Below are 4,723 nucleotides of genomic sequence, written 5' to 3' on the forward strand. Positions count from 1 at the left end.
CACTTTCTGATCTCAGTTTAGTGGACCTAAGTAAACAAAACAAGAAGGTAAAACAAAAAATGATTCACATATTACAAATGTAAGGACATTAATGAGTATATTAATGTTCTCTCCTGGCCAAATACAACTTTATCTATCTATCTATCTATTGATCTATCTAGCTACCATCTATCTATTCCCTTCTTACCTACCTGCCTACTAGGAAGATACTCAAATACAGGGTGTGCATTATTATTGTGGCATAAATGATAACACCAAAGATAACTTCTCTGATTTTTTCAAAGATTTATTTATTTATTATACAAGAACTGGGTACAGGCCAGAGGTGTGGGGTTGTGGTGAGAGGATTCACCAGAGACAGAGTGGGAAACAGAACAGGCAGATCCACTGAAACACACTGCTGAGGAGATCAGCTAGTGGTCCTGTGGGTCACCTCCCTGTCTGGGAGTGGAACTTGTGCTGCAGTGGCTGTGGGTAGCTTCACAGTGCTGTGCTTTATTTAACCATGTGTGCCACCAGGTGGGCCCAAGATGACTTCTTTAAACATGATTTTCAGATAGATAGACTGATAAAGTTTGTGCAAAGTTTTGGGTCCGTGTGATCTTGGATAACTTTTTAGCTATGGTTTCTTTGCTTAAAAATTCAGCTGACTCCTTTCATTTCATAGGTTTATAAGAGAAGGCTGGATGCCTTCTTCTCACTACACCTTGTTGTTTCTAGAAGAATTTTGCTAATACATCAGTTTGCTCTCCAAGGTCATGCCAATCAGTAAGGCCTAGAGAAATAAAAGATAAAAAAAAAAAGATTTAGATGTTGTGGCACATGAAAAACAAACTATGCTTTCTATTTCTGTGAAAGAAGGATGTTTTTAATATTGAAAGCAAATGAGTCTTACCCTAATGGTCTATAAAGAAACCTGCATTTTTGGCTGTGTGTTTAGGTTGTGAGTTATATGGAGAGGAAAGGCAGAGCTTTACAATTCTGCACATGTGACTCAAAGGCTTATACAAGCATGCAAGTGGTTGTGATTTGAAACTGATTGCTGATTGTTTTTTCACTCAGACCTCTTTCCTGCATTCATATGCTCTTTTATGCCCTTCATTATTTCAAACACCATGTGCACATTATTAAGCATAGATTTTTGTGTCTATATTCAGAACATTGCCTATTTCTGTGTCAATATGTGTGTAATTCAGACATGAAGCAGGCCCTTCCTAACACAACTGTAAATACTGGCAACTGTGAGAGCTGGAACATGTGCCAGTGAGTGGTCGCCAGTTAACAGTTTGTGGCCAAACCAGGATATGGGGCTGCCTATTGACAAATTAACAACATTTTCTGGAGATAAGTCAGAAATATAGACTTTACTGTGAATTTTCTTGATTTTCAAATCTCAGTGCAAACACAATGGAACCCAATATCTAAGGACTGCCTATTTGTAGGTTTCAGTTTCAGCTGGGTTGGCTCTTTTGCCATGACCAGCACCCTTATAATCAGACTTTAAGAACTAAATAACTCACATGTTACAGTGTACCATGGTAAATTGCCTTGGTAAAGTGACATCTCTGTGCCTTAGTTCCTTACCTATGAAATGGAAATAGTAATAATAACTCTAATCTGATAGGGCTTTGGGAAGAGAGAGAAGGAAAGTAATGTCCTATGCACCAGGAATTAAGCCAGTTGCTTTGTATGAAATTTTCTTATTAAATCTTCATGCCAGACTTTTGAAGTTTCATTTCCACTTTACACTAGAAAGACATGACTGAATGAGATTCAGTAACTTGTCAAGGCAGAGTTTGGATTTTGATTTAACTGAATCTGAATTCAAGACCTATCCTTTTACTAGAAAATTTATAACTCTTGGCCCATGGAAATTGGTGAATTTGATACCTGAAAAGACATCTTCAAAGAAGATTTAATAGTGAATCAATTCAGGTTCAGATTAATTAGGGAAAATTTGTTATTCATAAATCTACTGCCCCCTCCCAGTCCCCATCCTTAGGCCAGCATGAGTTCCCTGAAGGCACAGACTGTTATTTTGATCTATTTGAAGCTCCTAGAATATTCAGTGAAGTCAAATGCTTACAAAGAAATGAAGGAGGGACACAACATAACAGGCCCTCAATCTACACAGTTCTGAAGAGTCAAAACACAACATGTGATGACAAGTCAAGGTGGGCCGGGTTTAACAGGCCCTTCTGACTGCAATAAAATCTCCCCAAAGGTTATAAAACCTTAGTTTCCTTTACTAACAGTGTTCCTTGGGGTGGGGGGTGTCACTGAATAGGATCAGAGTGGATGAGAGAAGTGGAGGCAGGTGTGAGGGAGGGGGAGGAAGGAAGGAGAAAGAGAGAAAAGAATGAAAGTGGGAAATCTGTCTTTAGAGCTAGAGAAGGGGTGATGGTAAAAGGCAAAAGTCATTGGGCAAACTTCCTGACAGCTGCACAAAATGAACTTCCCAAACCAGGGCAGAAAAACCACACACAACAATTTCCCTTTCACCTCAACATGCTGTACTGAAAACAGCTTTTGTTTTTGGTAGATGGAATGAAAGAGAATACAAAGTTTACTTAAAAGGGTATCTGTCATTATAAATGACATGAAGTGTTCCCAATTAGGACTTAAGTCACATCCTTCTATAACTGTGAAGAGAAAAATATGATACTCTTTCTGCTGGCTGGTGATATGGATTTTAATTCCTCTTCCATATGAGAAGCTTGACTATCCATAGAACTTGCTAATGCTTGCCTCAGAGATTCAAATGTGTTAGCAGTCAGTGAAATGACCAAAACCACAAACTACATGATTAATAGGTCTGTTTTTAAGAATCAAGTGAAAAACAAACAGGGAAATAAAACTACAGCTCCCACTCTGTCCTTTTATCACTTTGATCTCTGCCTCCCACGAGGTGGAGGGCTCTGTCAGGCCCACCACATCATCATGGGTGCTGTTCTGGCCCAGCGGTGCGCCAAAGCAATGAGGCTGCTCCATTCCTCCCAGGCTCAGGCTGGCTGGCAGACTGCTGGAGCCATCTACACAGAGCTAAGGTCTGAGTCCAGATGAGTGAATGTTTATTTAGTGATTTTGAATAAGTTTAGCCGGGCGTCCAGAAGTAGTGCCGGCAAGTTACTTTCATGTCACTGAGTCTCAATTTATTTCCTCTGTGAAATGGGTATAACCCTGGAATCTGCATAATATTTGTGACGATTGTGTTGTACCACATGCAAAATGCTTAGGGTAGTAACTAGCACCTATTCACTAATAGTAATTTTGATAAAATGTTTAAATGTGTGACAGTGATAGTGATCATTTTGCCTTGGAAATAACCTCTTTTAAAGTGCTTTGACTTTGTTAATGATTTTTTTTAAAGGCCTTCAGTGGGGAACTACCTTTATTTACCCCAGAAAATTAGTCATTTCTTTTATAGGCAGACTTCTGTTCCTCTGTGTAAATTATCTAAGCTTCCAAAATAAGATGTGGTGTGCTATGCATTTTATCCTCAGATGGTATACCTTAAATGTTGATAAAATTAAATTAATGGTGTGTGTGTGTGTGAAATTTCAGTTATTTACATAAGTAACTTTGTTCTATACTTTCAGTCTCCATATATTAGATTATTTCTTGTTTTCACTGTAACGTATGCTAAATTGTCAGATTGAATTTAGCAAATGAAAAGTTCACAAAACTTGATTTTCTTGTTTATATCACAGATGTTTTTTTTATCAATGGAACTGAAAGTTCCATTTTCAAGTCTCAAGGACTGACCTTTGGACATTTCTCTGTATCACACTACTGTAGTAGGTAGGAGAACTGATCAGGATTATAGAGGCAAGTAGAATCCAAAATTGTGCTCTCTGACCACATGTCCTCTAAAATAGATTCCATACCTAAGGCTGCCTCTTGGCAAAGTTGGGTTGGGGATGATAGTATAGCAATAGGGCCACAGGGGTTGAAAACAAGCATTCTGTATTTGAATCATGATATAGCGCTTGTCCAGGTTTGAATGTCTAAATAGTTTCAACAAGTTTATAGAACAAACCATTCTTAAGTTTAGCACAGATAGCAATCACCCATAGGCATGTAAAAGCAGGCATGGGGACACTGGAGTTTCTGATTCAGCACGTCTGCTGTTTGTACAAAAATCTACATTTTTTTTAAAGTTAAGAAGTTTCTAAATATAGATGGTGATGACACTATTTATACTTTGAGAACAACTAGAATATACTATATGCAGTAAAAATGGGTTCCTGGACCCTCTCTGGTGGTACAGTGCCTTCAGCATGAGTTTGATCCCCGCCCCTGGGCCACATGGCCATGACATGCCATATGGTGCGGCAGACCTCTCCTGACCTGCCCGCTGCTCCCTTCAGCAGTGTACTTCGTCAATCTGCCTATTCTTCTCCCCACTCTGTTTCTGGTGAATCTGCTCACTGCCCCTGCACCTCTGGCTTGTACCTCAGTTCTGTGTACATCAGTGAAATGGGTTCTCTTGGAAAATTATGAACAGCGAGTAAACTACTTGAAGCTAGAATATTCATATCAACAAATAGGGAAAATACTGACTTAAAACATTTTCTGACCACCTCACCCCAGTGAGAATGGCACATCTTCAAACAACTAGGAACAACAAATGTTGGCGAGGATGTAGAGAAAAAGGAACTCTCCTGCACTGCTGGTGGGAATGCAAACTAGTACAACCACTATGGAAAACTGTTTGGAGGTT

General features: G+C 39.1%; 1 long non-coding RNA gene across 1 annotated transcript in view; it reads right to left on the reverse strand.

Moving 5' to 3' along the window:
- Positions 1 to 473: 473 nt before the first annotated feature.
- Positions 474 to 4,723, reverse strand: part of LOC105854250 — a 27,044-nt gene continuing 22,794 nt past the window's right edge. The window contains exon 3 of the long non-coding RNA XR_001145943.1: positions 474 to 775. This is a non-coding gene — a long non-coding RNA (uncharacterized LOC105854250). The remainder of the gene's footprint in view (positions 776 to 4,723) is intronic.

The sequence above is a fragment of the Condylura cristata genome, unplaced genomic scaffold (assembly GCF_000260355.1).
Source record: "Condylura cristata isolate star-nosed mole 26May11 unplaced genomic scaffold, ConCri1.0 scaffold00031, whole genome shotgun sequence".
NCBI lineage: Eukaryota > Metazoa > Chordata > Mammalia > Eulipotyphla > Talpidae > Condylura > Condylura cristata.